This window comes from Pongo abelii, chromosome 8 (genome assembly GCF_028885655.2).
Source record: "Pongo abelii isolate AG06213 chromosome 8, NHGRI_mPonAbe1-v2.0_pri, whole genome shotgun sequence".
Classification (NCBI taxonomy): domain Eukaryota; kingdom Metazoa; phylum Chordata; class Mammalia; order Primates; family Hominidae; genus Pongo; species Pongo abelii.
This window is the reverse complement of record NC_071993.2, coordinates 21436290-21459424: the sequence shown is the minus strand read 5'-3', so window position 1 is coordinate 21459424 and position 23135 is coordinate 21436290. Positions and strand designations below refer to the sequence as shown.

The 23135-nt window shown below is 42.7% G+C and overlaps 1 long non-coding RNA gene across 1 annotated transcript in view; it reads left to right on the top strand.

Moving 5' to 3' along the window:
* The window catches only part of LOC129048190 (uncharacterized), a 60225-nt gene that overhangs the window by 24608 nt on the left and 12482 nt on the right, over positions 1-23135 (top strand). The window contains exons 3-5 of the long non-coding RNA XR_010141484.1: positions 472-586; positions 7955-8126; positions 15343-15687. This is a non-coding gene — a long non-coding RNA (uncharacterized LOC129048190). The remainder of the gene's footprint in view (positions 1-471; positions 587-7954; positions 8127-15342; positions 15688-23135) is intronic.

The following is a 23135-nucleotide window of genomic DNA, read 5'->3' as shown; positions in this document are numbered from 1 at the left end:
CGCTTGTACCTGGGAGGTGGAGGTTGCAGTGGCCCGAGATCGTGCCACTGCAATCCAGCCTGGGTGAAGAGTGAGACTCTGTCTCAAAAAAATAAAAAAAAAATAAAAAATAAGCCTCCTTTTCTTTATAAATTACCCAGTCTCAGGTATTCCTTTATAGCAATGCAAAACGGACTAACATATCCATAAAGCCATTGACCAGGTGAAGAAAAATGATGATGGAGTCTGCTATCTGTCCACCAAACTCTATCCTCCCATTCTTTCTCAGTATTGGAACACTACTGAGGATTTTGGCTGCATTTCCAGGGGCAACATTCCCCCGGCTCATGTCCCACTTTGCAGCAAACTGTGGCTATGCAACCCAGCTCTCACAGATGGAATAAGAACAGAAATGTTGGGAGCAACTTCCCATTTAGTTGTTTAAGAGAAAGTCTCTAGCCCTGAACTCAGCTCTTGCCCCTATCCTTGCAGTCTGGCTTGGCCACAACTTGGACATCCTTGGAAGTCATGTGTGGAAGGACTGCCATCTGCCACCCTGGACTGGGGACAAACCCACCTGGAAGTCTTAAACTGGACTGTTAGATGAGTAAGACATAAACTTTTATCTTGTTTGAGCCATTGAATTTTTGGGTCTCTTTGTTATAGCAGCTATCATTTCCTCACCCACACAGAGGCTAAAGCACTACATGTATACACCATTGTCTGGAGCCCATAATTGTGCAAGTCCAGCACCTTAAGGTAGCGTAGGCGCTCCCTCCTTCTCTTGCTTCCTTTGGTACTGTTCGTCCAATATTGGCTTTGGTATCCACCTGTAAACCTACTTTTTTTCTCCTTTCTTTTGACCAGGAAAAATGCCTGCAACATTGTCAGCCTCTAACCTCTGACTTCCAGGTTTGCCCTCTCTTTATTCCCCTCTCACTAGCAGCTAGAGTATTATTTTTGAGGATGAATGAAAGTAGCCACCTCTGGCTATGTACCCCAGTGACTTCTCCCTATAGCACCATAGAGATGGTGTCTCTGTGGTTGTTGCAAAACCCAGACCTTGACTGTGTGTGGTGACTCAGACTTATCATCCCCAGACTTTGAGAGGCTGAGGTGGGAAGATCATTTGAGACCGGGATTTCAAGACCAGCTTGGGCAACATAGCGAGACCCCATCTCTACAAAAACTTAAAAAAAAAACTAAATCAAACAAACAAAAAAACCAGCCAGGCATGGTGGTGCACGCATTTAGTCCCAGCTAGTCAGGAGTCTGAGGTGGGAGGGTCACTTGAGCCTTTAAAAAAAAAAATCCCAGCTCTTTACTGACTCTATGCCTTCTCCACCCAGGGACATTTAATACATGCTGTAAAGTCTGAATAGGCTGCCCTTGGGACAAGGGCCTGAGCAAGGGAGGCAAGGCAGACGTGCTAGGCTGAGGGAGCCACACCACCATGATGAAGAATGCATGTATTTTTGTTTTGTTTTGTTTTTTTTAGACAGAGACTTGCTCTGTCACTCAGGTTGGAGTGCAATGGTGTGATCTCGGCTCACTGCAACCTCCACTTCCCCAGTCCAAGCAATTCTCCTGCCTCAGCGTCCCAAGTAGCTGGGATTACAAGCTACTTAGGAGGCCTTGCAAGGCAGGAGGATTGCTTGGGCCCAGGTGTTCAAGGCTGCAGTGAGCTATGATTGCACCTGTGAATAGCCACTGCACTTCAATCTGGGCAACATAGCGAGCTCCTGTCTCTAAAAAATAATAATGTATTTTAGGTTTGGGAGGCCGAGGCGGGCGCATCACAAGGTCAGGAGATCGAGACCATCCTGGCCAACATGGTGAAACCCCGTCTCTACTAAAAATACAAAAATTAGCTGGGCATGGTGGCAGGTGCCTGTAATCCCAGCTACTCAGGAGGCTGAGGCAGGGAGAATCGCTTGAACCCAGGAGGCAGAGGTTGCAGTGAGCCAAAATCGTGCCACTGCACTCCAGCCTGGGCAACAGAGTGAGACTCCATCTCAAAATAATAATAATAATAATAATAATAATAATATATTTTAGGAATAATCAGAAAAATGTTCCCACTGTGGAGGAGAACAAAGTTATCTGTTGGGGGAGTAAAATGAGGAATCACAAAGAGGAAAGAAAGAGGTAAGAGCAGTTTGCAGTCAGGACAGTGATGTAACTGAGGTGGTAAAATGCAGTCTTGGCCAGGTGCGGTGGCTCACGTTTATAATCCCAGCACTTTGGGAGGCCGAGGTGGGTGGATCACCTGAGGTCAGGAGTTCAAGATCAGCCTGGCCAACAAGGCGAAACCCCATCTCTACTAAAAATACAAAAAATTATCTGGACCACCGTGCCTGGCTTAAATGTATTTTTACACTTTTTTCTTTTAAATTAGTATCCAAACAAGTTTCCAACATTGTGTTTGATTTTTAGGTCTCTTAAGTGTCTTTTTTTTCTATGTCAGTGCTGGTCCCCCATTCCCTACTTCTATTGATTTGTTGGTAAAACCAGTTCATTTGTCCTAACAAATGAATACACCCTGGATTTGTCTGATTTCTTTGTTGTGGTATCTTTTAACTTATTTTGGTGTGTGTCAGATCTTTTACCAAGCATTTTAGTTTGGCCTAGAGAACAGGTTGTGAGTTCTGTTTCTGTTTCTGACCATATTATATGGGCAGGTCACTTAAGTCCTCTGTAGGCTGGTATTTCCCTGCCCCCTCCCCCCACCGGCCCCAATGCATGCCATCATTTTTCTATCTGACAAATAGGGATGATCATAACTTGCTCTGCTTTTAGAATGACATGAGAATGAAATGAGGTGCTCTGCGTGGTAAGTATTAAGGTTCTTAGGTAGAAAGCACTCTCAAAGAATGGTTACAAAACTTTTCTTTTCTTTTTTTTGAGACAGAGTTTCGTTCTTGTTGCCCAGGGTGGAGTACAATAGCACGATCTTGGCTCACTGCAACCTGTGCTTCCCAGGTTCAAGCAATTCGCCTGCCTAAGCCTTCCTGAGTAGCTGGGATTACAGGCATGCGCCACCATGCCTGGCTAATTTTGTGTTTTTAGTAGAGGCGGGGTTTCTCCATGTTGGTGAGGCTGGTCCCGAACTCCCGACCTCAGGTGATCCGCCCGCCTCAGCCTCCCAAAGTGCTGGGATTACAGGCATGAGCCACCGTGCCCCGCCAGGAAAACTTTTCTTTAGGCTGAAGGGAGTTCGATAAATTTAGGAATGCAAAAGCTTTAGTGACAGGGAGTGGGGAGAAGGCATGAATTCATTGGCTGTTGAGATCGATGTTGCCCTTTTCCTCTCTGCATATATATCAGTGTCTAGACTTACATGGTAAAGGAGGGCACAAAAATGCAATACGATCCAATTAGAAGTGCTACATTCCATTAAGCTTATTCTGTTTGCCTTCTTCCTTCCTACTTCGAATAATTGTGAGTACCAGGTAGGTTTCTGGCCGTTTCTTTATTCTTGATGGTGTGATAACAGCAAAATAGGACAAGAAGAACATTCAGATGTGGAAAACTGCATTGCATAGGCTGATCATACAATGTCTGAATAGCTAACAGGGGACCTTTGAGCTTGCATCAAGAGACCCCGAAATCTCAGCTCATGGATTGCCATCCAATTTATTGAGGCTGTCCTCTTGTCCTCCTAGCTACCTGCCTGGCCATTGCACTGTTTTCTTTACCAATCAGGATTTCTGAGTGCAATCTGATGCAGGACTCCCTCTCTTGTTCCTTTCAAAGCCTCAGTGTCAGAGTCTCCTGCCCTAAGTGAACATGGAAGCTCTCAGTTACCAAAAGGTTGGTCGCCACATACGCTGCTGGGATTTGACACCATAGCAAAGTATAAGAAGCTCAGGGTAGCCTTTTAGGTTTGAGAGATTAAAAAATAATTTTAGTATTTAGAATGGAAAGAAAAGCACTTCTTTCTTTCTTCTTTCTTTTTTTAAAGACAAGGTCTTGCTATGTTGCCCAGGCTGGAGTGCAGTGGCGTGATAACAGCTCACGGCAGCCTTGAACTCCTGGGCTCAAGCAATCCTCCCGGGTAGCTAGAACTATGCTTATCACTATGCCTGGCTAACTTTTTCTTTTCTTTTCTTTCTTTCTCTCTCTCTCTTTCTTTCTTTCATTCTTTTCTTTCTTCCTTTCTCGCTCTCCCTCCCTCCCACCTTTCTTTCTCTCTTTCTCTTTCTCTCTTTTTTCTTTCTTTCTTTCTCTCTCTCCCCCTCTCTCCTTCCCTCACTCCCTCCCTCACTTCTTTCTTTCTTCCTTCCTTCCTTCCTTTCTCTTTCTTTCTTCCTTCCTTTCTCTTTCTTTCTTTCTTTCTTCCTTTCTTTCTTTCCTTCTTTCTTTTTCTCTGTCTCTTTCTTTCTCCCTCTCTCTCCTTCCTTCCTTTCTTTCTTTCTTTCTTTCTCTTTCTTTCTTTCTTTTTCTCTTTCTTTCTTCTTTCTCACTTTCTTCTCTTTTTTTTGAGGCAGGGTCTGACTATGTTGCCCAGTTTTATCTTGACTTGTCTTGACTCCTTGTCTTGAACCCTTGGCCTCAAGTGGTCCTCCCACATTGGCCTCCCAAAGCACTGGGATGACAGGTGTGAGTCACTACATCCAACTAAGAAAAGCACTTCTGATCCTCAGTGTGCCCTGTGTTCTGGCAGGACTGCTTGCAAACCTTAGCTACTGCTCCTAGCATCAGCCCCATGTGGCACCATTGAAGCTAGGCACCCAGGGTTACACAGTCAGCATTTGCTAAGGGCCTGTCTGAATGCGACATGAGCTTGAGCAGGAAGCTTTTCTACTTGGTATAGTAGATTGCATAGTCCCTCCTGCTTCCCAAAGATATATCTACCTGGAACCTCTGAATGTGGCGTTAGTTGGCATAACGGCCTTCGCAGATATAATTAAGGTAAGAATCTCAAGATGAGATCATCCTGGGTTAGGGTGGACCCCAAAACCAATGATGAGTTTCTATATGAGGCAGCAAAGGGGAATACAGAGAGACACAAGGGAGAAGGCCACGTGAGGATGGGGGCAGAGACTGGAGTGATGCAGCCTCATGCCAAGGAGTGCCTGGGACCACTAGATGCTGGAAGAGACAAGCCAGGCTACTCCTCTAGAGGTTCTGGAGGGAGCAAGGCTTTGCAGACACCTGGTTTTCAGGTTTCTGGCCTCCAGAACTGTAAGGGAATACATTTCTGATATTTTAAGCACCAAATTTGTGGTAATTTGCCATGGCAGCCAAAAGAAAGAAATGTACTCAGCCCATGTAAAGACCTCACCCTCTGTCTGATCCTTGATCACTAACAAGTCATTTATTTGTTTATTAATTATTATTATTATTTGAGACAGAGTCTTGCTCTGTCGCCTCAGCTCACTGCAACCTCCACCTCCCTGGTTCAAGAGATTCCCCTGCCTCAGCCTCCCAAGTAGCTGGGATTACAGGCACACACCACCACACCTGGCTAATTTTTCTGTTTTTATTAGAGACAGGGTTTCATCATATTGGTCAGGCTGGTCTTAAACTCCTGACCTCAAGTGATCCACCTGCCTTGGCCTCCCAAAGTACTGGGATTACAGGCATGAGTCACTGCACCCAGCCTGTTTATTTATTCATTTATTATTTTGAGACAGGGATTTGCTCTGTCTCCCAGGGCTGGAGTGCAGAGGCATGATCATAGCTCACTGTAGCCTCAACCTCCTGGGCTCACGTGATCCTCCCACCTTAGCCTCCCTAGTAGCTGGGACTACAGGCATGTGCCACCATGCCTGGCAAATTTTTTAATTTTTTGTAGAGACAAGGTCTTGCTATGTTGCCCAGGCTGGTCTTGAACTCCTGGGCTCAAGCAATTCTTATGCCTCAGCCTCCCAAAGTGCGAGGGTTACAGGTGTGCATCACTGTGCCTGGCCACTAACAACTAACTTTTTTTTTTTTTTTTGAGACGGAGTCTCAGTCTGTCGCCCAGGCTGGAGTGTAGTGGCACGATCGCGGCTCACTGCAAACTCCATCTCCCAGGTTCACGCCATCCTCCTGCCTCAGCCTCCCGAGTAGCTGGGACTACAGGTGCCCGCTACCACGCCCGGCTAATTTTCTGTATTTTTAGTAGAGACGGGGTTTCACCTTGTTAGCCAGGATTGTCTCGATCTCCTGACCTCGTGATCTGCCTGCCTCGGCCTCCCAAAGTGCTGGGATTACAGGTGTGAGCCACTGCACCCGGCCACAAGTAACTTAAATTTGAAAAATTATTTCCCTGTCTAGGTAAACCCCAAATTATACTTTTCCATAAGTAGAACCTGACAGTTCTTATAATGGCTGAAGTTTTATTTTCTATTTTTATTTATTTATTTTATTGAGATGTAGTTTCACTCTTGTCATCCAGGCTGGAGTGCAATGGTGCAATCTCAGTTCACTGCAACCTCCGCCCCCTGGGTTCAAGCAATTCTCCTCCCTCAGCCTCCCGAGTAGATGGGATTACAGGCGTGAGCCCCCACACCTGGCTAATTTTTGTATTTTTAGTAGAGACAGGGTTTTACCATGTTGGCTGGGCTGATCTCAAACTCCTGACCTCAGGTGATCCACCCACCTTGGCCTCCCAAAGTGCTGGGATTACATGTGTGAGCCACTGAGACTGGCCTGGCTGAAGTTTTAGAGAGAAGAGGTGGAGATATTTTAGAGGTTGGCTATCTGGCCAGTTAGAAAGGACCTCATAGGTTTGCAGTGTCCTGTTGAGGTCAGCATGGCCCACAGTTCTGTTCCCAGGTTTACAAAATAAGAAACCTTTACCGTATTAGCATACCCAGTGTTGAATATGTTCTTCAGGGATAACCTGTGATAAAAGTAAAGTCACAACCAAGATGTATGAAATAGAAAGATGATTTGTCAGTTTAGGATAGGAGACCTAGCTCTGTAGTGATGGGGATGCTCACATACCTTGCTCGTGTCTCCCTCTTTCTAGATTTAGTATACTAGTCAGCCTAAATCAATAATCAAAAACTAAGTGCAGTGGCTCACACCTGTAATCCCCACACATTGGGAGGCTGAGGCAGAAGCATTGCTCGAGCCCAGGAATTCGAGACCAATCTGGACGACATAGTAAGGCCCCATTTCCACAAAAATTAAAAAAATTAGCCAGGTGTGGTGGTGTGTGCCTGTGGTTTTGGCTACTCAGGAGGCTGAGGAGGGAAGATCGTTTGAGGCCAGGAGTTCGAGGTTGCAGTGAGCTATGATTGCATCACTGCACTCCAGCCTGGGTGACAGAGCAAGACTCTGCCTCTAAAAAAGTTAAATAAATAATAAATAATAATTAGAATATTACTTGGTGTGAGAGTAACTGTTGATACTCACCCATGTTCATGTCGTTGTCCTCTTCCTTGGCGTACTGCTAGACAACATTGACTGCCCCTTGCTCCCTACTGTCATCTAGATGGGGCCATATAAGGAGTTCTCTCCATTGGAATATGAGCTAGAGTGATGTGTGTTACCTCTGGGCCAAGAGTCTTAGGGGTGGGTGTGCTTTCTCTACCATTGCTCATCCCCCCATCCATCAGCTCAATGAACAGTACTTCAAGGAGCCTGGGGAGGGTGGTGCCATGGTATTAAATGGTTCTTGGTCCCTGAATGACTTTGTGGAGTACAGCCTACTCCTGGCCCAGTTCTCATTGGAATGTGATGTGACAGAGACATAAACTTTTATGGCTTTAAGCCAGTGCATTTCAGAGTTATCCATTATAACAGCTAGCATAACTTACCCTAAGTCATGCATGTGGTCAGCATGGAATTAGAGCAAAGGGATTTGGATAGTCATAAATAATGTTCCATTGGGATGATGGTAAATCTGGTGAATTGCTCCTTCCCTGCAAATGGAATCCAGCTCTCCAGAAACCAGTATGCTTATGGTTTCATCACAAGCTCTTTGGAGCTCCCATTTTTCTGAGTATCCTTCTGCTAAAAACACTCTTTCTTCAAACAGGGCTCATTCCAGTGGTCTAGGCTGCAGCTCCTGGTTGGAGTCACATCCAGCCATGCTTTCTGTGCCCTGATCAGCTGGATTAGATTTGAAGATTCTCAGAATTTCAGAATTGAGATGCAGAGATTCTCCATTCAGAAGCTCAGAATTCCCAGATTCTCAGAATCTCCAAAAGGTAAAATATTTTGGGCTACCTTTTCAGGTGACTGATCTAAACATTTACATATCATCATGCATATAACATTCTTTTTCCTTCTTTTTAATTGTAAAATTAATACCTGACATGGTAAAAAAAAATCTTGTTTATTCTTCCAAAAATTTTGAATGCATATATACGTGCATATATGTGTGTTTTATTTAAAACACAAATAAATGGTATTTCTCTATATCTATTTTTTTTTACCTTGCTGTTTTAGCTTTTCATTGACTATTATATCTTGGGGGTCCTTAAAGGATCAGAGGGGCTGGGCGCAATGGCTCATGCCTGTAATCCCAGGACTCTGGGGGGGCCTAAGCAGGTGGATTGCTTGAGTCTAGGAGTTTGAGATCAGCCTGGATGACATGGCGAAACTCCATCTCTATAAAATTTACAAAAATTAGCCAGGTGTGGCGGTGCATGCTTGTAGTCCCAGCTACTTGGGAGGATGAGGTAGGAAGATCACCTGAGCCTGGGAGGCAGAAGTTGCAGTAAGCCAAGGTCATACCACTGCATTTCAGCCTGGGGAACAGAGAGACCCTGTCTCAAAAAAAAAAAAAAGGATCAGAGATGAATAACATATTTCTTGCCTTTCGGGAGTATGTCAGGGGGCAGATAAACCATGAGTATAAATGACCTAAAAAGTAGAGTATATGATTAGTAGCATTTGGGAGACACAGTGTGCTGTCTAAAGGATAAAGCAATTATATGAGGTTTTCTGGGGAATGTATGGAAAAAACTCTCATTTACTGAGCGTCTTCTACGTGCCAGGTACTGCACTAAGTGCTTCATGCACAGTATCTTTTTAAGTTATAATACCTGAGTGAGGAAGGTATTATCATCTTATCCCCATCGTACAGATTGAAAACATGGAAGCAGCCAGGTGCGGTGGTTCATGCCTATAACCCCAGCACCTTGGGAGGCCAAGGCAGGCAGATTACTTGAGGCCAGGAGTTCGAGATCATGCCTGGCCAAGATGGTGAAACCCCATCTCTACTGAAAATACAACAAATTAGCCGGGTGTGGTGGCGGGCATCTGTAATCCCAGCTACTCAGGAGGCTGAGGCAGGATAATTGCTTGAACCCGGAAGGCGGAGGTTGCAGTGAGCCGAGATGGTGCCACTGCACTCCAGCCTGGGCAACAAGAGTGAAACTCCATCTCAAAAAAAAAAAAAAAAAAAAAAAAAAATTAAATAAAAATAAATAAATAAAATAAAAACATGGAAGTTCGGTGGGGATGATGGCTCATGCCTGTAATCCCAGCACTTTGAAAGGCTGAGGCAGATAGATTGCTTGAGCCCAGGAGTTCGAGACTAGCTTGGGCAACATGGTGAAACCTGTTTCTATTAGCCAGGTGTGATGACACACGCCTGTAGTCCCAGCCACTCAGGAGGCTGTGGTGGGAGGATCGCTTGAGCCCCAGAGGTAGAGGTCGCAGTGAGCCGAAATCACACCACTGCACTCCAGACAAGGTGACAGAGAGACCCTGTCTCAAAGCAAAACAAAACAACAACAACCAAACCAAACCAAATCTACCAAAAACATGGAAGCTCAGAGTGGTCAAATAACTTGTTCAAGGTCACATAACTAGCAAGTGGTTTAACAGGGATTTTAACTTCAAAGCCCATGCACACTTTTCACTTTACCCGGCTCTCAACAAAAATTCAAAATAACTTACACAGAGACCAAACCTCTGAGTAGCAGATTAGAATCATTACAAGTGTTGGGTGTGGAGGCACGTACCTATAATCCCAGCTACTTGGGAGGCTGAGGCGGGAGGATTGCTTGAAGCCAGGAGTTAAAGGCTGTGGTGAGCTGTGATTGCACCACTCCACTGCAGCCTAGGCAACAGAGTGAGACCTCTTCTCTTAAAAAAACAAAAAAGAAGAAGAACCATGATAAATTATTAGGTAGGTCTTTCACTTCTATGATCAATGTTATTTATTTGAACAAGGAAGCTCTTCTGTTGTCTCGTTGAGAGTAAGAGGTTGGGTGGACTCGGGCAAGACTCTGAACACAACTTTGTCAATTTTAATATGGAGAGTATGACAGTGAGTGACCTCCAAGGGTGAGTATGAACATTCAGTGTGTTAATACACACAAAACCCTTGAAAGAATGCCAGACACATAGTAAGTGTCGTAAGGTGTTGGCTACCATGATTACCAGAGATGTCTGTGGATTTGAGAAAAGGAAGGGAAGTAGGAATAGGAGAGGCAACAAAATTGAGGCCTGAAGAGAAGGGTCAGATTCTGAGAGGGACTTTAAGCCAACATGGAGCCAGAAGGCTGTTGGGAAAGTAGGCAGAAATTAAGGAACATACCCCATCCCACCCTGGGGCACTGCACCTGATGCAGCCTGATGTTTAGTTTCATGTATCTCTGGCCTCCTGTGCTCCCTTGCTGGTTGGAGACTCAATAGCTGCTCAGATATCTTCTTTTTGCTGTTCACTCCTTGGTGATTGGGGGTGAAAAGAATGCAAAAGGGTATAAATCAAACAGGAAGCCCCTTTTTAGTCTCCTGCTGGATCCCAGTCAAAGGAGGAGGGCATCATCAATGGTAGACTGAATAAAGAAAATGTGGTCCATATACATCATGGAATATTATGCAGCCATAAAAAAGAGTGAGATCATGTCCTTTGCAGGAACATGGATGGAGCTGAAGGCCGTTATCCTTAGCGAACTAACACAGAAACAGAAACCCAAATACCATGTTTTCATATGTAAGTGGGAGCTAAATGATGGGAACACATGGACACATAGAGGGGAACAACAGACGCTGGGGCGTACCGGAGGGTGGAGGCTGGGAGGAGGGAGAGGATCAGGAGAAATAACTAATGGGTACCAGGCTCAATACGTGGGCGATGAAATAATCTGTATAACAAACCCCCATGACAAGGAGTTTACCTATGTCACAAACCTTCACTTGTACCCCAGAACCTAAAATAAAAGTAAAAAAAAAAAAAAAAAAAAAGACAAAGGGGAAGGGCATCCTGGTGAGTCAGCCTGAGTCACCGGGTGGGAATGTGAAGTATTCATTTGGAGAAGGGCTCTGGCAGTGCCTCAAGTCATCGGTGTTCTCAGTAGATAATGCACTGAAATTTCTCCACATATATGTGGCCTTAGTATGTCTGAGTTGGAGAATATCAAGTCTCCAGCCAGCCTGGGAGCACAAGATGCCAGGGCTACACAAAGCTGAACATCAAGCTGCACTGAGTGCAGTGCACAGGGGGTGGGGCAGGGTCACCCCACAATATTGGACTTGGGGCATGAGTGGGGGAGGTTTGAAGATCCTAGACAGAAGGTGTCATGGTCCTATGAAGACAGAAGTAATGTTTTGCTACTAATAAGGGATTGTTTCTTCCTCCTCTTTGCCTTAGCATGTGACAGCTTGCTGGTTCCCAGGGCAAACGCAGCCACTAGGGAGGGGCACCCGCATGGAGGCGGTATGCAGCTGGCTACAGAACAAACAGCAGAGAAGATGAGTTGGAGGACATTGAGGCTCCACCAACCCTAGGGGGCACAGGATACCAGGGACACACGAAACAGAACAGCAGCCTGACCTCTGCCCTGGGTCACACTGGCATGGGCTCCATCTGTTCCTGAATGAGGAGAGGGGCTGAAGTGAGAGCCTGACATTTGTCCTTCTCTCATCTTTCTGTCTAGCCTGTCCCTTAATCGGGCTCTGATGATGAGAGGCGACAGGAGACTCATATCAGCAACAGCTTTGGGTCCTTGATGACAGGTTATTGTAAATGACATGGAGGCCCTTTACCAAGAATGGATAAATTGCTCCCAACAGAGGCAGGAGGAACGCTTGAAGCCAGGAGTCTGAGACCAGCCTGGACAACATAGCGAGACCCCATCTCTACCAAAAATTTAATCATTAGCCAGGTGCTGTGGTAAGCACCTGTAGTCCCAGCTACTTGGGAGGTCGAGGTGGGAGAATCCCGTGAGCCTGGGAGGTTGAGGCTGCAGTGATCTGAGAACACGCCACTGCACTCCAGCCTGGTGGACAGAGTGAGACTTTGTATTAAAAAAAAAAAAAAAAATCAGCCAGGTGCAGTGGCTCACACCTGTAATCCCAGCACTTTGGGAGAATGAGGCAGGTGGATCTCTTGAGGTCAGGAGTTCGAGACCAGCCTGGCCAAAATGGTGAAACCTCATCTCTACTAAAAAAAAATACAAAAATTAGCTGGGCATGCTGGCGGGCAGCTGTAATCCCAGCTACTTGGGAAGCTGAGGCAGGAGAATTGCTTGAACCCTGGAGGCGGAGGCTGCAGTGAGATGAGATCGCACCATTGCAATCCAGGTTGGGCAACAAGAGCGAAACTCCACCTCAAAAAAAAAAAAAGTCACAACAACTTCTTGATGAGGAGGTTCCAACAGGAGGGTCTTCACTGGGTGTTGTCAGGCAGTCTATGAATTTATAATATCATCTTCTTGGAGAATTTTTTTTTTTTTTTTTTTTTTTTTTTTTAGCGTTGATAGTGTGGTCCTTAGCCTCAGAGGCACAAAATCCTCATTTATCAACCCATGGATTGTGGAGAGTGGAGTGTTTCTCATGGCTGGAGTCATATGAAGCAAACTCAGGGAACGATGGATAAACCAAAGTTCCTGCCAATTTCTCATGACTAAAAGGGCCGAGGGGGACCGAATACTGGCAACCTTTGACCAGCAGCAAAGGCAGGCTACATGGGAAGTCAAATTCTATAAGAAGAAGCTGCTTAGGGACCTCAGAAATCAGAACTAGGGGAGCTGGTTTTCTAATACAAATGTTTAATGATGCCAGAGTAAGATGATCTGCTATGTCCACCTGCATAGTGGAAGATCCCTGCCATCTTGCCTAGGCGGAGTGAGTTGTTGTTAGATTAGATCATGACTCTCCCTCCCTTGGCCTGGGCTGAGGGGCCACTGCCAACATTTGCCTCTGACATTCTGCTTTTTAAAAAAAGTTTCTATGACTCACCACAGGTTTATGAATGCAGACGGTCTGGTTAATTCAGGCTTGGAGTTCTGGAAATCATCCCATCATTTTAGGGCAGTGTTTCTCAAAGGGTGAACTTTTGAACACATGCAGCAGAATCACATGTGGTTGAGTATGTGTGTTGGTTAAAAATGCAGGCCGGGTGCGGTTGCTCATGCCTGTAATCCCAGCACTTTGGGAAGCCGAGGCGGGTGGATCTCCTGAGGTCAGGAGTTCGAGACCAGCCTGACCAACATGGAGAAACCCCGACTCTACTAAAAATACAAAATCAGACAGGCGTGGTGGCGCATGCTTGTAATCCCAGCTACTTGGGAGCCTGAGGCAGAAGAATTGCTTGAACCCGGGAGGTGGAGGCTGTGGTGAGCCAAAATCATGCCGCTGCACTCCAGCCTGGGCAACAAGAGCAAAACTTTGTCTAAAAAAAAAGCAGATTCCTGGATCTCATTTCTGTTGATCTGAATGAGTATCTCTGGGGCTGTGGGCTGGGAATTCCCATCTGAATTTTAAGCCAACAGGCCAGTTGAATTTAATGTACAAAAAATTTGAGAATCGTTGTTTTGGGGTGACCTTGTGTATCTCTGTAATCCATTATGAGTTGATTTTGGAGTGGACCATCTTAGGGGTGACCTTGTGTATCTCTGTAATCCATTATGAGTTGATTTTGGAGTGGACCATCTTATATCCAAGTGCTTATGAAAATCTATTTAATACTGGTGACACTTTGGCTATCTTCGTTATGTTGTTGGTTACAAAATGCAATTGGATGTTGTTTTTATTTTTTATTTTATTTTTTGAGTCAGAGTCTTGCTCTGTCACCCAGGCTGGAGCACAATGGTGCCATCTTGGCTTACTGCAACCTCTGCCTCCCAGGTTCAAGCAATTCTCCTGCCTCAGCCTCCTGAGTAGCTAGGACTACAGGCTTGTGCCACCACACCCAGCTAATTTTTTTGTATTTTTGTATTTAGAGGTGGGGTTTTACCATGTTGGCCAGGCTGATCTCAAACTATGGGCCTTAAGTGATCTGCCCGCCTTAGCCTCCCAAAGTGCTGGGATTACAGACGTAAGCCACCGTGCCTGGCCAGATATTATTTTTAAAACAGATTCTTGAATTGGGGTAATTCTTTGTAATGAATATAGTCATGATTCTAGTATGTAGTTCTGGTATGTAGAAAAGGCAAAATCCCAGCCTGGCCAACATGGTGAAACCCTATCTGTACTACAAATACAAAAATTAGCGGGGTGTGGTGGCATGCGCCTGTAGTCCCAGCTACTCAGGAGGCTGAGGGAATATAATCGCTTGAACCCCGGAGGCAGAGGTTGCATCGAGCCAAGATCGTGCCACTGCATTCCAGCCTGGGTGACATAGTGAGACTCTGTCTCAAAAAGAAAAAAAAAGATAAAGAAAAGGCAAAATCATGGTATAACTCCCCTTACATTTTGTATTAATGGGGCTTTTTGTCTGCTACCCATCATTAGTTGATATAGCTTTTAAACTAGTTATTTTTTCCTCCCAGCTTTATTGAGGTATAATTGACTAATAAAACTGGTATATATTAAGGAATACAACTGGATGATTTGTTTGTTTTGTTTTTCGAGACAAGGTCTCACTCTGTCACCCAGGCTGGAGTGCAGTGGTGCGAGAGCCTCTGCAGCCTCAACCTCCTGGGCTCAAGTGATCCTCCCACTTCAGCCTCCCAAGTAGCTAGGACTATAGATGCATCTCACCACACCCAGCTAATTTTTTTGTAGAGCTGGGGTCTCCTTATATTGCCCAGGCTGGTCTCTAACTCCTGGGCTCAAAGGATCCTCCCACCTCAGCCTCCAAGTACAAAAATTTTGTAGCTGGAACTACAGGTGCACACCACCAGGCCCACCTAATTTTTTTTTTTTTTTTTGGTAGAGATGGGGGTCTTCCTATGTTGCCCAGGCTGGTCTCGAACTCTTGTGCTCAAATGATCCTCCCTCCTCAGCCTCCCAAAGTGTTAAGATTATGGGCCTGAGCCGCTGTGCACAGCCAAGAAGAGACTTTTTATTTTTCCTTTCGGTACAAATTTTCTCGGGTCCTCCTTGATTTTCTACTGGATCTTCTCACTGACACAGCAAAAGGGTTCTTACCTCCCATTATTACTTCCTATGTAATTATCCACTGGTCCAGGCACTCAGGGGTTATGCTTCTTTTATTGACAAAGCCTTTTTTTTTTTTTGAGACAGAGTCTCCTCCTGTTGCCGAGTCTGGAGGACAGTGGCAAGATCTCAGCTCACTGCAACCTCTGCCTCCTGGGTTCAAACGATTCTCCTGCCTCAGCCTCCTGAGTAGCTGGGATTACAGGCACGTGCCACTATGCCTGGCTAATTTTTGTATTTTTACTAGAGATGGGGTTGCACTGTGTTGGCCAGGCAGGTCTCGAACTCCTGACCTCATGATCTGCCCGCCTTGGTCTCCCAAAGTGCTGGGATTACAAGCGTGAGCCACCGTGCCCAGCCAAGACTGTTATTTTATCTGCAGCTACACGAAGAAACAATTGCAGCTCTAGCACTCAGCTGGATTAATCACAGGTATGTGATCCCTGCACACCAGCACACTGCCTTCTTGAAAAGGGCAACTTTGAATTAACATCAGATTGAGATCAAGTAACATCACTAATTATGATTCATAAGAAACTTCTATCCATTATTAGAAAGGAAATGCCAACCCCTGACCATTCTTAAAACTATTATTTTATTTTATATTTTTTGAGACCGTGTTTTGCTCTTGTTGCCCTGGCTGGAGTGCAATGGCGCGATTTCGGCTCACCACAATCTCCACCTTCCGGGTTCAAGCGATTCTCCCGCCTCAGCCTCCTGAGTAGTTGGGATTACAGGCATAAGCCACCACGCCTGGCTAATTTTTTGTATTTTTAGTAGAGACGGGGTTTCTCTCCATGTTAGTCAGGCTGGTCTCGAACTCCCGACCTCAGGTGAAGCCCATCTCGGCCTCCCAAAGTGCTGGGATTACAGGCGTGAGCCACCGCGCCCTGCCCTTAAAACTATTTTTGACCTGTTATGAAAATAGTGTAATTTGAGAAGGAAGAGAGAAGCATGAGAATTAGTTTTCTGGCCAAATGACATAGTATTTTGCAAACTGACTGCATCTTAAAAATACAAAAAATAAAAGATAATGTTGCTGGGTGGGGCGGCTCATGCTTGTAATCTTACAGCCCTCACATGGGGGCTGAGGCAAGCAGATCACCTGAAGTGAGGAGTTCGAGACCAGCCTAGCCAACATGGGGAAAACCTGTCTCTACTAACAATACAAAAATTAGCCAGGTGTGGTGGCATACGTCTGTAATCCCAGCTACTCGGGAGGCTGAGGCAGAAAAAAATCACTTGAGCCCACGCGATAGAGAGTGCAGTGAGCCGAGATTGCACCACTGCGCTTCAGCCTGGGTGACAAAGTGAGACTCTGTCTCAAAAAGAAAAGAAAAGAAAAAAAAGATAATATTTACTTTGTGTACACCAGAGTAAACAGAGCCCAATTTTTTTTTTTTCAAGATGGAGTCTCGCTCTATCGCCCAGGCTGGAGTGCAGTGGCGCGATCTCGGCTCACTGCAAGCTCTGCCTCCTGGGTTCACGCCATTCTCCTGCCTCAGCCTCCGGAGTAGCTGGGACTACAGGTGCCCGCCACTATGCCCGGCTAATTTTTTTTTTTTTTTTTTTTGTATTTTTAGTAGAGATGGGGTTTCACCGTGTTAGCCAGGATGGTCTTGATCTCCTGACCTTGTGATCCGCCTACCTAGGCCTCCCAGAGTGCTGGGATTACAGGCGTGAGCCACCATGCCTGGCCCCAGTAGAACACAATTTTTATATAGAATTTTTTATTTAGGCTGGAGAAAAAGCAATTGCAGTTTTTGCCATTAAAAGTAGTGAATTTGGCCCGGTGTGGGCTCATGCCTGTAATCCCAGCACTTTGGGAGGCCAAGGCAGGCAGATCACGAGTTCAGAAGTTCGAAATCAGCCTGACCAACATGGTGAAACCCCTTCTCTACTAAAAATACAAAAATTAGCTGGATGTGGTGATGCATGCCTGTAATCCCAGCTACTCAGGAGGGTGAGGCAGGAGAATTACTTGAACCCGGGAGGTGGAGGTTGCAGTGAGCCTAGATCGCACCACTGGACTCCAGCCTGGGCGACAGGGTGAGACTCCGTCTCAAAAAAAAAAAAAAAAAGTAATGAATTTGCAGAATCAATTCCCTTTAGCATGAGTTTTCAAAGGCAAACTTCAAGTGTGTTTACCTATCTGGTAGGTTAAACGAGTTCACATCCTTAAAGCTTAGGGCTGTGTTGTGGATGTACACTCCTTGAGCATGTGGGGAAGGAAGTTAGGCACTGACGTTTTTCCGGAATATTCCCTTACCCGATGCCAAATTTCCTATTGCTAATCCCTCATCCTGATCCCTTTCCTGGGGAGTCCTGCCTAATACCAAACCTGTAGATTTTCTGTACAAGGGATGTGGTCTGACAACACACAAGGTTTATACTTTTTAAAATGACACAAGGAATTTTTGTTCCTGTCTTCCAGCAGGCTGTGAGGAGATTTTTATCAATTTGATTCATCACTGTGAAAATGATCTCCTGATTGAGTTTCTTTTGAATTTTTTAAATGGTTAATGAATAAATTGATCTTTTAAATTTTTTTTTTTTTTTTTTTTTGAGACAGGGTCTTGCTCTGTCACCCAGGCTGGATTGCTCTGTCACCCAGGCTGGAGTGCAGTGGCATGATCATAGCTCACCGTAGCCTCAACCTCCTGGGTATAAGGGTTTAAGCGACCCTCCTATCTCAGCCTCCTGGATAGCTGGGACTACAAGCATGCACCATCAAGTCCAGCTAATTTTTTAAATTTTTTGTAGAGACAGGGTCTTGCTACGTTGCCCAGGCTACTCTCAACTCAAGTTGGGCTCAAGTGATCCTTCCACTGTGGCTTCTCAAAGTGCTGGGATTACAAGCATGAGTCACCACGCCCAGCTGCTTTTTGTTTGTTTAATATTGGAGAGATGTTGCCATAGTTATTTCTTGATTTTCCACACATAGCTTCTGAGTGTTGTAACCTTACTCATGGCAATTCAGTTTCTTATTATACCTTAAGGACAGTGGAACCTTCCTCATTTAGTTTTGTTCAAGATAATACTGCGTTTCTTCTTAAAGAATGTTTTGAAGATGTACTTTTATAGAACTGCACTCCCACATTATTTCTTGTCTTCTCGCATGATTCTGTGTATTTGCTTCCATTTTCCTGGGACCTTCCTCCAACCTAAATCTTTGGTGCTACATTTTTCCTTTTTTTGTTCTCTAAAACAAAGACACTTTACTAATCACTAGGAAAATGCGAATCAAAACCACAGTGGTAGCCCGGCGTGGTGGCTTATGCCCGTAATGCTAGCACTTTGGGAGGTCGACGCAGGCGGATCACTTGAGGTCAGGAGTTTGAGACCAGCCTGGCAACATGGTGAAACCCCGTCTCTACTAAAATACAAAAATTAGCTGGGCTTGATGGCGCAGATCTGTAACCCCAGCTACTCAGGAGGCTGAGGCAGGAGAATTGCTTTAACTCAGGAGGTGGAGGTTGCAGTGAGCTGAGATTGCGCCACTGCACTCCAGCCTGGGTGACAGAGTGAGACTCCATCTCTTAAAAAAAAATAAAAACCAAGCTCCTCTGTCCAGCTCATGGGAAAGGTGAATTTCTGGATTGCTCCACTGCACTCCAACCTGGGCAACAGAGCAAGACTGTGTTTCAAAACAAAACAAAACACAATCAATGATATACCACTTTCACATCCATTAGGATAGGATGGCTATTAAAAAAAAAAACAAAAAACAAACAAAAAAAAACAAGAAAAACGCCAGAAAGTAGTAAATGCTGGTGAGGGTGGGGACAAATTGGAACCCTTGCATATTGCTGGTGGGAATGCAAAATGGTGTAGCCGCTGTGAAAAACATGAAGGTGCTTCCTCAAAAAATTAAACATACGATCACCATGTGATCCAGCCATTTTTCTTTTGGGCATACACCCAAAAGAACTGCAAGGAGGTTCTTTTAGAGACGTGTGTACACTCATGTTCATAGCAGCATTATTCACAATAGCTGAAAGGTGGAAACAACCCAAGTAACCATTTGCAGATGAATGGATAAACAAAATGTGGTATATACATACAATGGAATATAATTCAGCCTTAAATAAGGAAGGAGGCCAGGCGTGGTAGCTCATGCCTGTAATCCCAGCACTTTGGGAGGCCGAGGCGGGCGGATCACCTGAGGTCGGGAGGTCGAGACCAGCCTGACCAACATGGAGAAACTGCATCTCTACTGAAAATACAAAATTAGCTGGGCATGGTGGTGCATGCCTGTATTCCAGCTACTCAGGATGCTGAGGCAGGAGAATTGCTTGAACCTGGGAGGCAGAGGGTGCTGTGAGCCAAGATCGTGCCATTGCACTCCAGCCTGGGCAACAACAGCAAAACTCCGTCTCAAAAAAAAAAAAAGGAAATTCACATGCACAACATGGATGAACCTTGAGGACAGTATGCTAATTGGAATAAGCCAGTCACAAAAGGACAAATGCTGTATGATTCCACTTACATGCGGTACCTAGAAGAGTTGAATTCACAGAGACAGATAATAGAAAGTTGGTTGCCTGGGGCTGGGGGAGGGGAGCGGCAATGGGGAGTTAGTGTTTAATGGGGGCAGAGCTTCAGCTGGGAAAGATGAAAAACTTCTGGAGATGGATAGTGGTGACAGTTGCATAGTGGAAATGTACTTCACGCCACATGTTATGTATATCTTATACATAACGTAAAATTTAAAAATAGCTTGAAAAAGGCAAGGAATGGCTGGGTGCGGTGGCTCAGGCCTGTATTCCCAGCACTTTGGGAGGCCAAGGCGGGTGGATAACCTGAGGTCAGGAATTCGAGACCAGCCTGGCCAACATGGTGAAATCCCACCTCTACTAAAAATACACACACACACACACACACAAATTAGCCGGGCATGGTGGTGCACACCTGTAATCCCAGCTACTCTGGAGGCTAAGGCAGGAATATCACTTGAACCTGGAAAGCAGAGGTTGTAGTGAGCCGAGATTGCGCCACTGCACTCCTCCAGCCTGGGTGACAGAGTGAGACTTCATTGCAAAAAAAAAAAAAAAAAAAAAAAAAGAAAGGAAAGAAAAAGAAAAAGAAAAAGACAAGGAAGACTCTTACATTGTTATTTTACAAAATGCAGCCCTTCCAGGAACTGTCCTGTACTAATCTGTACTGTCATGGCCAGGGCTGTTTAGCAATACGAAGTCCTGTCAGTCACCTCTCCTTTAGGACCCATCACCTCCTGCAGCCTGTCCAGAAAACTTAAAGGTTGGGTAGCACATGAAGACGCCGGACCCCTCGTGGGGATGATGTGGTGAGTCATCCATCTGCAAGATCAGAGCCTGACTCTAGACTATGCTGGAGGCCAGGTGAGACTCTCTAAACAGTCTAGCCTGCCTGTCTGCAGAAGCAACAGGAGGAAAGAGGGAGGGTGGGGAGAAACTCAAACCCTGACTTTAGATGTTGTAGGGCAGCTCAGAATTTCCCAAATTCATCTGTTCATTAGAATCCCCTGGGTGATTCCAGGGCTTCGTTAGACCATCCAAGGGCAGGTGCTGAGAATCTGGTTTTGGTTTGCTTTGTTTCAAGTCAATGCTTTAGGCAATTCATCACAATTTGGAAAGTCTGGGAAATACTGGTGGGCGTCAGAGCATGGGCTTGTTTTCTTTATAAAAGGAATGAAACCTGGGAAGTGCGAGGGGGTCTGTTGTGCTCAGATGTGGTGCTTCTGCTATTGCAATGAAGGTGGCAGTCAGGATGTGTCCCTTAGAATGGGAGGAGTTGCTTGCCTGGTGTGCTTAGAGGCAAAGCTACATGTAAAAGCAGAGGACTGGTAACTGACTGAGGTTGTCCCTGCGGTTCTCTGCCCCCACTGTTTTTTTTTTTTAATTTTAGTCAGGGTCTCACTCTGGCAACCAGGCTGGAATGCAGTCATAGCTCACTGCAGCCTCGATCTCCTTGGCTCAAGTGATCTTCCCTTCTTTGTCTCCCAAGCAGCTGGGGCTATAGGCACATGCCGCCGTGCCTGGCTATTTTAAAATTTTTTTGTAGAGATGACATCTTGTTATGTTGCCCAGGTTGGTCTCGAACTCCTGACCTCATGCAATCCTCCCACCCAAGCCTCCCAAAGTGCTGGGATTACAGGCGTGAGGCACCACACCCAGCCTCCAGTTGTCCATTTAATGAGCAGAAGGGACGTAGTTTCTTTCCAATCTGTTGTGATTGTTGTGACTTCTGGAAGATGGCCTTTTGGAGGAGTTGCTTAAGCTTAGGATCTTCCTTGCTCTATGAGCTCTTAGGCACATCACTCAGATGAAGTAATATATATATATATTTATATATAATACGTATTATATTTATACATATTTATATATAATACGTATTATATATTATATATATTATATATAATACGTATTATATATTGTGTATATATAATACATATTATATATTGTATATTTTTATATATAATTGTATATATTTATATACAAATTGTATATATTTATATATAATACGTATTATATATTAATATATAATACGTATTATATAAATATATAATATATAATATGTATTATATAAATATATAATATATAATATGTACTATATAAATATATAATATAATACGTATTATATATTTATATATTCTATATTATATTTTATATATAAAATATAATATATTCTATATTATATAGAATATATTCTATTTTATATATAATATAGAATATATTCTATATTATATATAATATAGAATATATTCTATATTATATATAATATAGAATATCTTATATTCTATAATATATTATATATAATATAGAATATCTTATATTCTATAATATATTATATATAATATAGAATATCTTATATTCTATAATATATTATATATAATATAGAATATCTTATATTCTATAATATATTATATATAATATAGAATATCTTATATTCTATAATATATTATATATAATATAGAATATCTTATATTCTATAATATATTATATATAATATAGAATATCTTATATTCTATAATATATTATATATAATATAGAATATCTTATATTCTATAATATATTATATATAATATAGAATATCTTATATTCTATATATAATATATAATATATTATATAATTATATAATATATAATATATTATATAATTATATAATATATAATATATTATATAATTATATAATATATAATATACTATATAATATATTATATTCTATATACTATATAATATATTATATTCTATATACTATATAATATATTATATTCTATATACTATATAATATATTATATTCTATATACTATATAATATATTATATTCTATATACTATATAATATATTCTATATACTATATAATATATTATATGCTATATAATATAGAATATATTATATGCTATATAATATAGAATATATTATATGCTATATAATATAGAGTATATTATATGCTATATAATATAGAGTATTTTATATTCTATAATATAATATATTATATATAATATAATATATATAATATATTATATATAATATAATATATATAATATATTATATATAATATAATATATATAATATATTATATATAATATAATATATATAATATATTATATATAATATAATATATATAATATATTATATATAATATAATATATATAATATATTATATATAATATAATATATATAATATATTATATATTATAAAATATATATAAAATATATATAATATATTATATATTATATATAATATATTATATTTATATATTATATGTAATTATAATATATTATATATTTATATATAATATATATTTAGATAATATATATTATATATTTATATATAATATATATTTAGATAATATATATTATATATTTATATATAATATATATTTAGATAATATATATT